This window comes from Lasioglossum baleicum, unplaced genomic scaffold (assembly GCF_051020765.1).
Source record: "Lasioglossum baleicum unplaced genomic scaffold, iyLasBale1 scaffold1093, whole genome shotgun sequence".
In the NCBI taxonomy this organism is placed as follows: domain Eukaryota; kingdom Metazoa; phylum Arthropoda; class Insecta; order Hymenoptera; family Halictidae; genus Lasioglossum; species Lasioglossum baleicum.
The window spans coordinates 14,604-27,854 of NW_027470152.1; the positions used below are offsets into that span (position 1 = coordinate 14,604).

At 36.0% G+C, this 13,251-nt stretch overlaps 1 pseudogene; it reads left to right on the top strand.

Annotated features, from left to right (window-relative positions):
* The first annotated feature begins 5,099 nt into the window (after positions 1-5,099).
* On the top strand, positions 5,100-5,737 carry LOC143220507 (uncharacterized; annotated as a pseudogene).
* Positions 5,738-13,251: the final 7,514 nt, after the last annotated feature.

Consider the following 13,251-nt stretch of genomic DNA (forward strand, 5'->3'; position numbering starts at 1 on the left):
CAGAGCAGTTGGAAAACAGTAGGCGATGCGTCAGGCTTTTAGCATGACCAAATATGATGTGATGTGCATTGGAGTCAGTTCTGAATTGAGAATCTTGGTTGATAGAGTTGAGAGTTGAATTGATAGTTCATAGTTGACAAAGTTAGTATGTTAGACAGAGTTAGAACGTATAGGACAGAGTGAAAGTTTAGATATGCGTCCTGAATGTCTGAAGTAACTGGCCCATCCAAGGGCCAGGATACATAGGAAATACATGAATGAGAAATAAAGCTTGTATATGAAAGGAGACAAAATTAAAGGTTTAAGTAGATGTTAATTCAAACATAAAAACTGACCAAAATTGATTTCAGTGCAAGGGTTAAGGCAAGTTCAATTTTGGTCAGTTTTTAAGTTTAAGTTTAGTCAGTTTAGAGTCAGCCTTTAAATTGTCAGTAGAGAGTTTTTGAAGTCAGTTTGAAGCAGTTTGAAGCAAGAGTTTTTTAAATTGGAGTTCAGAAGGCAGTTTTTAAGTTTGAGTTTAGTTTGAATTTGGAGTCAGTTTAGAGTCAGCCTTTAAATTGTCAGTAGAGAGTTTTTGAAGTCAGTTTGAAGCAGTTTGCAGCAAGAGTTTTTTAAGTTGGAGTCCAGAAGGCAGTTTTTAAGTTTGAGTTCAGTTTGAATTTAGAGTCAGTTTAGAGTCAGCCTTTAAATTGTCAGTAGAGAGTTTATGAAGTCAGTTTGAAGCAAAAGTTTTTTAAGTTGGAGACCAGAAGATAATACAGTTAGAAGCCAATTGTAAGAATAAAGGATCGAGTAAGGCTATGGTCGGTTAGAACAAGTATACATAGTTTCTAGTCCATTAAACTTATATTTTATCAATAAACCTTATCGTATTCCATCAAGAATCAGCAGTATTATTTTAATCGATAAAAAAAAAAGAAAAAATAAGGTAGTTAAAAATATTTTTTAAATTTAAATTATAAATGAATATACCAATTTTAAGACCTAATAGACAGTATTGAAGAGGTAGAGACCAACAGGTCCACAGTTTCTCAGGTCTACCCTATAGATCATGTATAGTACAAGTCGTTCGAAGGAAGTATAGATACCAGAAGCCAGAAATAAGCACACAGTGAGAGAAGAAGGTTAGGGATGAATGCTCTGGGGACCTGTCATTTTATCCCGAACTACTCGCGTCTTCGGAAGAAAATAATTTCATTCCAAAATGGAACACTGACAGAAATCGTTGCTAGAATTTTTCCTAGAATTGTTTATTACAATTTCTGTTTCATTTCTTCCTCTATAGTGCGATAGCGTAACTAGTGGAGAGATCCAGGTTCTAGTTGGGTGTGAAATAATTAATGAGTCGTTTTTTTCCACGGAATTTGTGAAATTACGCAGTAATTAAGTTTTATCTAAATTAGGATTTAAAATGATGAAACTTGCATCAAGTTTAGCCGTGAGTAAGATAAGTCTTTACTGAGGTAGACACACGTGCATCTGACTCTGTGCTGCGAGCCCCAGTGACGACGATCGAACGCTACACTTGTACTTTGTCAGCCGGCTAGCCACGTTCTGACCAATTTCGTTAAGACGCTGTTCCTGGTACCTCGCGTTCCTCGTATTTATTAGATATGGAGATGATCACTTGATATGCACATATCTCACTTTTATTCGAAAATTATATAATCGTGAAATATTAGAAATATAGAGAAATATTATATGATTATACAAGACGTTTTCATTAATGGTATATTTATTTAATCGACATTTGACATTGGCATGAAGCTTTTGCATGTGCTTAGAGAATATTTCAATGAAATTGATGAAAATTGTCATTAAAATTATATAGCCTTAAATCGTGATTTTAAAAACGAGCTCGAATGGCTGACGTGATTCTGGACCATATGGTCATTTGAAATGAAAAAACTAAAAAGTGTCTTAATTAGTATAAATACATAAACCATCTAAAAAGGGGCAGCACTTTGAAGTTTAAATATTGAATTTCCTTATGCTTTTCGTCTTTTGGTGATAAACAAAGATAGGAGAAAATATTAAATTTTGAAATCCATGGTTCATGAGGTAAAGGTACATTCGGTGAAGATCTCCACCAAATTTCGACTCTATCGATCAACTAAAACGCGAGATATCCTATCAAATAGTTGAAAAAATGTGGTTTCGAGGAAAACGAGTTTGAAGTTTTCTTTTCCCGTTGTAAAAAGTTTGTACGGCGCACTTTAAACGTCTATAACTTTGCTAATTTTACGAATCTGAATAAATCCTCTTACACGGATGTTTAAGGAAGCATATACTTTAAGAAAATGTAAAAAAAGAAAGTTGACTTTTTTAAGTCGGATTACCACATTTCTTTAACACCGGCATAACCCACCGGTGGCCCATGCTTGTCTGTTCCATGGGGTGGCGTGATCCATCGATGGGCCACGTTTGTATATCAAAAAATGCGTAGTCCAAAATGTTATTTATTTATTTAACATTATACATTAACCTTTTAACATTATAGTCAAACGTTGAATATAAAACACAGAACATATAATTTTACAGAATTAAAAATTTTTTTTTTATGTTGCCAATACTGGAAAATTATTTTTTTTAGGTTGGCACCCCTGATTTTTAATTCTTCGTCGATTATGCGATTGTTAACGCGATTATTTTTCGGCCAGTTGAATAGATGCATACGAATAGAGCGTGGTATCGCGACGAGTAAACTGGCCGGTGTGGCGCGAAGAAAAAAAACGGTCGTCGCGACGGAAAGAAACGGGAAGCGACCGGTAGAGACGATTAATTACGCGACGCCCGCTTCTCTTGAAGAGGAAAAGGAAGCTCGATGATTGTTCGCAGGCTGAATCGCAGCCTCTTCGAAGAAATGTTCGACTCGGTTAGTCGGGGCAGGTTCGCGAGTTCTCTGCGACTTCATCGACGGCAATCGCTTAATCGCGTCAGGGTATCAGGCTTTTTTCCACCCACGTTGTTCTTGTCGCAATCCCTTTCTCTCTGCGCGAGGTCAAGCGGGTCAACCTGTTTACAAATTTTTTACAAATCGTGAAACTTTTCTTGATTCCGCTAGAATTTTTCGGCCCACTTTGTGTTAGAATAACATAACATAACAGGACGTCGTCACTACCTAAAAAAGACGTCATTTTCAGCAATTCTCGGGGCAATACTTTTGCGGCCTGGACGTAAAATTTTTGGCTAATTTTGCGACATTGTATCAGGATCATACAACATGAAAGGAGGTGTATCAGAGTCAATCCTTCCTCGCGAGCATGGCCAAACTTTTACGGCTTCTTGTACAATAGTTTCCCCGCCGCCGCATAATGCTTTTCCGGCCTTTGATCAATAAATTTGCCGCCACCGGACAATACTTTTGCACCGCTGGACAATACTCTTCCAGCCTGGGGTAATACTTTTGCCGCCACTAGACAATACTTTTCCAGCCGTGAACATTACTTTTGCCACAACTGGACAATACTTTTCCAGCATTGGACAAAACTTTTGCCGCCACTGGACAATACTTTTCAGGCCTTGGAGAATACTTTTGCAGTCACTGGACAAAACTTTTGCCGCCACTGGACAAAACTTTTCCAGCCTTGGACAATACTTTTGCCGCTACTGGACAATACTTTTGCCGCTACTGGACAATATTTTTCCAGCCTTGGACAATATTTTTCCAGCCTTGGACAATACTTTTACCGCCACTGGACAAAACTTTCGCCGCTACTGGACAATACTTTTGCCGACACTGGACAAAACTTTTCCAGCCTTGGACAAAACTTTTGCCGCTACTGGACAATATTTTTCCAGCCTTGGACAATACTTTTACCGCCACTGGACAAAACTTTCGCCGTTACTGGACAATAATTTTGCCGCTACTGGATAATACTATTGCCGACACTGGACAAAACTTTTGCCGCTACTGGACAATACTTTTGCCGACACTGGACAAAACTTTTGCCACAACTGGACAATGCTTTTCCAGCCTTGGACAAAACTTTTGCCGCCACTGGACAATACTTTTCCAGCCTTGGACAATACTTTTACCGCCACTGGACAAAACTTTCGCCGCTACTGGACAATACTTTTGCCGACACTGGACAAAACTTTTGCCGCTACTGGACAATACTTTTGCCGACACTGGACAAAACTTTTGCCGCTTCTGGACAAAACTTTTCCAGCCTTGGACAATTATTTTGCCGCTACTGGACAATATTTTTCCAGCCTTGGACAATACTTTTACCGCCACTGGACAAAACTTTTCCAACCTTGGACAATACTTTTGCCGCTACTGGACAATATTTTTCCAGCCTTGGACAATACTTTTAACGCCACTGGACAAAACTTTTCCAGCCTTGGACAATTATTTTGCCGCTACTGGACAATATTTTTCCAGCCTTGGACAATTCTTTTACCGCCACTGGACAAAACTTTTGCCGCTACTGGACAAAACTTTTCCAGCCTAGAACAATACTTTTGCCGACACTGGACAAAACTTTTGCCGCTACTGGAAAATAATTTTCCAGCCTTGGACAAATCTTTTGCCGCCACTGGACAATACATTTCCAGCCTTAGACAGTACTTTCACCGCCACTGGACTAAACTTTCGCCGCTACTGGACAATTCTTTTGCCGACACTGGACAAAAGTTTTGCCGCTACTGGACAAAACTTTTCCAGCCTTGGACAATTCTTTTGCCGCTACTGGACAATATTTTTCCAGCCTTGGACAATACTTTTACCGCCACTGGACAAAACTTTCGCCGCTACAGGGCAATACTTTTGCCGACACTGGACAAATCTTTTGCCGCCACTGGACAAAACTTTTCCTGCCTTGGACAATACTTTTGCCGCTACTGGACAAAACTTTTGCCGCCACTGGACAAAACTTTTCCAGCCTTGGACAATACTTTTGCCGCTACTGGACAATAATTTTCCAACCTTGGACAATTTTTTGCCGCCACTGGACAAAACTTTTCCAGTCTTGGACAAAACTTTTGCCGTCACTGGACAATACTTTTGCCGCCACTGGACAAAAATTTTCCAGCCCTGGACAATACTTTTGCCGCAACTGGACAATATTTTTCCAGAGTTGGACAATACCTTTAAGGTCTGGGCAATAATTTTCATCAACATCAACCGCAACCGCAACCGCAACCGCAACCGCAACCGCAACCGCAACCGCAACCGCAACCGCAACCGCAACCGCAACCGCAACCGCAACCGCAACCGCAACCGCAACCGCAACCGCAACCGCAACCGCAACCGCAACCGCAACCGCAACCGCAACCGCAACCGCAACCGCAACCGCAACCGCAACCGCAACCGCAACCGCAACCGCAACCGCAACCGCAACCGCAACCGCAACCGCAACCGCAACCGCAACCGCAACCGCAACCGCAACCGCAGCCGTAACCGCAACCGCAGCCGCAACCGCAACCGCAACCGCAACCGCAGCCGTAACCGCAACCGCAGCCGCAACCGCATCCTCAGCAGCAGCCGCAGCCGCTAAATCAACCGCAACCGCAGCCGCAACCGCAGCCACAGCCGCAGCAGCAACCGCAACCGCCACATCAACCGCAGCCGCCACATCAACTGCAACCGCAGCCGCAATCACAGCCACAGCCGCAGCAGCAGCCGCAGCCGCCTCATCAACGGCAACCGCAGCCCCAGCTGCAGCCGCAGCCCAAACCTAAGAAAAATCAGTGCCACCAACTTAGCAAAACAAAATCAATGCTGCCAACCTAACAAAAAAAAAGGAAAAAATCGGTACTGCCAACCAAAAAAAAAAAAAAAAAATTTCATTGTTGTCAACCTAACAAAAAAAATCAGGGGTGCCCCCCTAACAAAACAAATTTCAGTGTTGCCAACATAACAAAGAAAGAAAAAAAATGATTTGGAAAACCCATAAAGCCATTGCTGTTTCCGATTTGCCTTCAGCCGGAGAAATTTTGTATTAATTTTTAATTACCATGTATAAATATTCTACGTATTTGCCGCTCGCATTCAACATGATTTACGCCTAAAACTTATACTACGTTCTCAAACTATTTTCGTTTTGCATTATTGTTTCTTTTTCCTTTACGGAATTGAAAAATTTATTGATACGCGCTATGAAAGCTTTTTATGCAAAAATGTTCGCAGAATTGTGTGTGATGTTGAGAAATGACATTTTAAAACTATAGTATATCAATATATTAGTTGAAGTCCACGGAACTTACTGAATACAACGGGAATCTTATCGCTTTAGTAGTTTCGTTATAAATGGAGGTCAAAGTTGAAAAATTGCGATTTTTTTAAAACCGATTTCCTCGAAAACTGAATTGTGATAGACAAAAACTGATTTCAGATTCGGTTTTAGCTCGTCGAGATCTATAAACATCACCTAGTGGGTATTATCGCTCAAAGATCGAACAGCATAATCTAACGCTGCGCTGTCCCACATAGCAGACCGTGAATTCGGTCGCCGCCTAACAGAGAAAATTCTGAATATCAGCGCCGGCATGAACGTGTAAATTCACTAGCGCCACCATGGTCCGTATCTGCAATAAGCGTATCATAAATATCATAAATATCATAAATATCATAAATATCATAATATATGCATTCTTAAATTATTTTCAAATTATATTGATATAATCTTGGTATATTCCTCCTACTATAAATGTGTTATAACGTTTGTATAATATTATTTACAGAAAAATTGCAAAAATAAAGAAATTTTAAAACAGAGAATGGATATCCAATATAATATTGGTTGCCTTTGAAAACCACAAAATGGTCTCAAAATAACTTGGAAAACTTAAAAATAAGCAATCTTTTTGAACTACTAAATTATTTCACATTCTTGTATCTTTAACCATCTGCTTAATACCTACTGGACACCCCGAATACATATAGATATAAGAATGAAACGATTAAGCATGCAAATAATAAATAATAAACTTTAGTAAATAAAGGTTAACTAATAAAAAATAAACGTTGAGTAATAAACTTGCTATTATTCATAAATAATTCTGCCTGTGATCATATTTTGAATCTTAGAACATTTTGTGAAAAAGTGACACTATCTTATAGAAGTCGATCATTATAAAAAGCTATATTATATGCCCTAAATTATTTTATTATGAAGATTGAGTGCGAAGGATGGACTTTAAAATCAAATTTACTTTTTTAAATGAAAATGTATATTAAAAAAAAAATATATATATATAGTAATGATATATAGTATATGTTGAGACGATATTGAGATTAGGTTATTTATTAATGTAAAATGATATAAATTATGTTATAAATTTTTTAATTTCTGAGAATTATTTATGTGATTATATATATTTACAATATGTCAGGGAAAGATAACTAAATTGATATAATGATGTAAAATATCATAACTAAAATGATATAATAATAGATATACGAGTATCATAGAAAATATTTGAGAAAAAATGTGAAACTATTGTTAAATTTATGTATATTCTACACTTGAAGCTGTTTTAAAACTCAGCCGGAAAATAAAAGGTATCAACATGTGTACATATGAATATCTCGATGGATTCAATGTATGAATATAGGTCATTGCACGATAATTCAATCACTTTTGTATTTCCGTGTCAGAAATTTTGATAAAATTGAAGTATTTTGTAACCCACGTGGAATGATATGATCTCGAAATAATAGGGGTTTAAGTCATCGTTTCTTTAATCTCGAAATAGTTCAAAAAATACAAAGAAAATGCTATTTTCAAAGTCAATAAAAATATATTATTTCACGTATTTGATCAATTTTCGTATAAGAAATTACATATTGCACGCTTATACGATACCCTTAACCGTATTATGTATATATTCACGGTATATGAAACTTCGTGGAAAGTTGTTTGCGTGGCGCAAGCACCAAACTATAGCAAAAGTAGTGGCGGAAGGGACTTAACAATAAGATCCAGAGCTTAGCTTGGACACGCCTGACTTATGCCAGGTTATGAATAGTATTACTATTAAGTATCGTGCATTCACACATTAGTTATACTATTCTAAGTAAATTAATGGCATAATTTCATCTACTACCTAATATACAGGGTGAACGATTTAAAATCATCTGGATCACTTTAAGGATCGAGAAAAAGGTCAAGTTTCAGAATTTTTATCAAGAGAACCATGAAACTTTTTGATATGAGAGTTTCGCTATCTTGTTTATTCATCCTTTCAGTCCGTAAACAAATTTTTTAAAGAGAATGAAATGAAAACTGTGAAAATTACAACGTGACAATCACGAACTGGTTTTAAAAATCTACTCCCGTGACTGACACGATTACGATTGCTCTGTTTACTTGAAAATGACATATGATACAGCATTTTGTGCAGTAAGGATGTAGCTATGGTCCAAAATAAAAAGAATATAGTAGCTCAAGATTTATGGAAATGGCGACACTTGAAACACGAAATTCCCATTTACGTTTACTTTTTTTGAGCAAAAACATATCAAATTTCAATAATTTTGATTTCAGAGGTTAAGCAACATTTCTTGAATACACTGTCCAAATTACATGCTGGTAACAGATACGTAAAACGGGAAACATTTAATAAGTATTCAGAAATTAAAAGAGGAACTACAAACACTTAATGCGAAAAGTATAAAAATTATCAAAAGAGTTAACACGAAATAAGTTGTATTTAAAAAGGAAAAGAACAGAAAAAAGCTGTTAAAATTCCAGATAAACCGATTTATTAGAACTTGAGTTATCAGACTGTTAAAAAATGCACAAAAAAAAAATTGTCTGTTTTATCTTTCGAAAGTTGACGACCTCAAATCGTATTAAGAAGAAAATTTAAAAAAGATACGAACCGTGGTGGCGCTAGTGAGGTAAATAGAAAATCGTCTTAAGAAATGAAAAATTATTCACAAAATATCTCAGAAACGAACGAAATTTTATAAATTATAATAAATAATAAAACAATTTACACAACTCTTTAATTTACAAAATGTAACATAAGAAATCTTCTAATGTAAATATTGCATTTATATAGCTACTTACTGTTAGCAACAACTAATCTCTTTTCTAAGATATAACGAACAATTTCCTTATCGGTTATTCGAGAAATATCAGGATAATTATTACGATAAAATGTAATATAACATACATAAATCCTTATAGCTCTATTCTTCACAATTACACGACCAAACGAGAGCGCACTGCTGATATCAGAGTTGGGACCATGATAAATTACTCTGCTGGTGCCTAAATATAAATCGCATTCTGCGATAATTTATAGCACTCGTTTCATAGTGTTTAAATTTTTACAGGAGGATAAGCTTCGACCTCTCCGAGTCAAATGGAAAGTCAAACGAAGCGTTGCATTTTTAAGCACGTAGGACGCACAAAAGTAGCCCCATAAGCTACCTTCAAACAGTCTTAGCATCCGGGATGTTTCCCTTGCCAGCAGAATCGATAGTTATCAATCGTTGGACCTCGTCAAAATATTACGATTGCAGAGCAGGGAAAAACTGGAAGAATTAAATTCGTCGGGTTATCGATCACTCTGACCTGGTACAGACAGCTCTATGCGAGTTCTAGGCCTCGTGATCAAGACACGTTGCAGAAACAATGATGTGGGATTTAACAGCAAATCGATCCCAAGTGTCCACCAAATGATTTAAAACACGAACATGGATTTACGACTTCATGAATTTATTGCGTGGGTCATGCATCCATCAACTCATCGCTTACCAGTATCAGGCCTTAGCCTCTATTCGTGCAACGTGTACTCCATTTTTCATATTCTGTATTTACGTGGTAATACGCGTGGAAATAGGGAATTATATATTATTTCATTTCTATGCTTTGGATATTGGCTATTTTATTAATAATTGAAATGGAGAAGATGGAATTCCTTGACAAGAAATATAAAAGAGAGTAATCGATGAGCCAATCTGTCAATCATGTCAAGCCTACCCAAACATTCATATACTATATTGGATCAGTTATCTATTGTAAAGTTAGTATATTTTATTGAAATTTATTATTTGTCTATCTATTAAATACATTTATATTATTTTTCTTATATATGTTTACTCTCAATCATGCCAATTCTAATTAAACATTCATATGTTCTATTGGCTCAGTTATTTTGTTGAAAAGTTAACATATTTAATATAAATTCATTATTCGTCTAAATATTAAAGACATTTATATTATTTCTGTTATATATGTTTGTTGCTCAATCATGTCAATCCTAATCAAACATTTATATTATGTTCTATTGACTCTATAGTAGAAATATAATATAAGATCTAAGCTCTATAATATAAGATAAAATATATTATATTTAAATATAAATAAATAAATATTAAATAAAGTTAATGTATTTAATTTAAATTTATTATTCGTCTGCATATTAAATACATTAATATTATTTCTATTATATACGATATATATGTTTTTATTATCTTGGGGAGAAAGCAATCCATTATTTTTATAATTTTAAATAAATTTTAAAGTTTCTAGTCAAAAATCATAGATGGCGCTGACAATTATTTCTTAATTATTATTAAGTTTTCAGTCCAAAATCATAGATAACGCAGACAACTGTTTGATTTGGAGAAAATGAAATCCATTTAAAATTATAAAAATTAATAATTTTTTTCCCCCAACCTAATATATATAGTGTTATATATTTATATAAACACATTTACATTATCGTATATTTATATATTTATTTGTTTAACTGAGGATATAATTGTTGTCAATTATTCGTGTTTCTCCAGTAAGCCCTCTAATATTTACTAATCAGAATTGTCTGATTAAACAGTAGCAACTAGAATCACAGGTGACGAGTGAGAATAATGATAGGTATTCAAAGTGTCCTGTATCAACTTCCAAACATTTGCCTGTTCTTGATTAAGTAGATTGTTACATCAACGTCCGTGGTCTAATTTGTAGTTACACAAATGTTGACTCTGCTGTAGCTCTATTCAATCTGTTCGAGCGAAAACTTGTAATTATTTAGAAGTTAATATTCCTGTTGTCGCATCTTCACACTGCAGAGGTCTCGGCGAATGGCCAAGTTTAATATTTAATGTAAATCTGTCGATACAGAAAATATATAGATTGTCGAGGTCGTTGGAAAATATAGTATATCATTCAATTTCGCGTGTATCGTACACCGCATTGGTGCTATACAAATTAAATTTTGGAGCTTGGGGAACCTTTTCTCGACTCTGTCCGATAACCTGATGTAATATAATTATCAGCCGTTACATTTTCCTTATGATACAATACTTCGAAATCAAGACTGAAATTCGAAATATGTAGGTATACAGTTTTTGCAGTTAGGTTTCTAACAATAAGTCTTATAATAATATGTTTTATTATTATTATTAATTATCATTTCCACTTGTTGTTATTATCTAATTACTCTTTATTGTTATTATTTTATTAATATTAGTATTATTCGTAAATATATTATACAATCACCATCGCCTAAAATATCTTCGTATTTTTTTACTACTTTGTGCTACTTTTGAAAATTGATTCATCTAGTTTGAAAAATTGATAAGAAAGCAAATGGATGTTATTATTATAGATAAACTGGCATTCTAACCAAAACTATAGCTATTTAAGATAACCAATTTTCTATTCAGAACATCGCATTCGGAATTAAACAGTTAATCGGAATTTTGAATATTATCTAATAAAAATCTACTTATATCGGTTCGAAATATAAGTTTTCAAAAACTCTTAGTCCTCTCTGAACTAGGTTAGGTTGAACTATGTTCACATAACCTCAAATAAAATGTACAATTTGAATAAAGCAGTGTCCACGTTATCAAAACTTGCGTACAACGGCGCCCACTGACGTATTATATGAATAATTAATCCGAGCTTCAACTGTATGACCGAAAAAAATGGAAGAAAATGGCGGGAAATCATAAATAATCCTAATCAAGCTAAAATAACTTTAGCTGGTGCAGGTATCCGAGCGATATATCTATGACCTTCGTGACTATATCTCTCCACCTGAGGCATAAACCCTTGCGATTCCACTTTCCACGATTACGCGACAAATGAAAACCCAGCGGCTGATATCGCAGTTGCGACCGAGATGAATTACGCTGTCCTGCTGAAGTTACCTACCTAAATATAAATTGCATCCCATGATGACCTGCCGCACGCATCTCCCGATGCTCCATATTCAGTTAGAATTATGCGAATCAATCGACCCAGTTAATCTCTTTCAATTGCCAATGTTTAATCGTCTGGCACGGCAAACGATGCCTCGTGTATCGATACTGAAGGTGATGGTAAGAAGGTGATGGTACTTCGAAGAGGTGTCAAAAATATTTCGATAATCGACATGCGATGGCATCATTCTCTTCCTCGCCTTTAGATGGAGTCCAACTTCAAGGAGGTTGAAGGCTTTCTCGCAAGTAAAATCCAACAATTTCTATATATATAACATCTAAATCTTCCATAGTATACGTGTCTGAGGCCGGGCCTAGTAGATCGGGGCCTTCTAGAGGATCGGGGCCTTCTAGTAGGTCGGGGTCCTATAACGGTTAGACTTTTCTCTAATATCCCTATCTGAGGATAGGTAGCGTTCCTAACAGGTCCTACCCTTGGCAATGATGCTATTGGAGGGTCTAGGTGTTATATATGTAATATCGCACATTTTTCACCATCTACACATGGATTTACGAAAGTCCGGGTCAACCAGAAAATCCTGAGCGATATTACATCTGATCATACTAAGGGAAATTTGGGAAGCGTGTACCTGGTGAAAAAAGAATATAGTAAGAGGCATACTGCGATGTAGTCGTAGTTTTTTAACCCTTAACGAACGAATGCCGCCATACTCGCGACATTATAAATATTCTAAAAAAATCGAATGCCGCCATACATGCGGCATGACGTGATATTTTAGGAAATCTGTTAGATTTGGCCTTATTTATATATGCAACAATTAAGGGCGATCGTCAATTGTTTTTTGTCGTACTGTGGAACGCATTCCTCTCATTCCTCTCCGAGGATTGAGCGAAAATACATCGTTTTATATGCGGTCAATAAAGTTTGTTATCGTCATTTTCGGAGGAAGGCGGGAAACACGTAATTATTGCGATACTTGTAGTAAGAAACCTGGTATTCACATTGGAGACTGTTGGGAGAAGTACCACACCCAAAGAAATATAAGTAATTTTGTATAAATATATCGTTAATCTATAAAAAATAAATTTATAAATGTATACAAATCTATACATTACATACACGC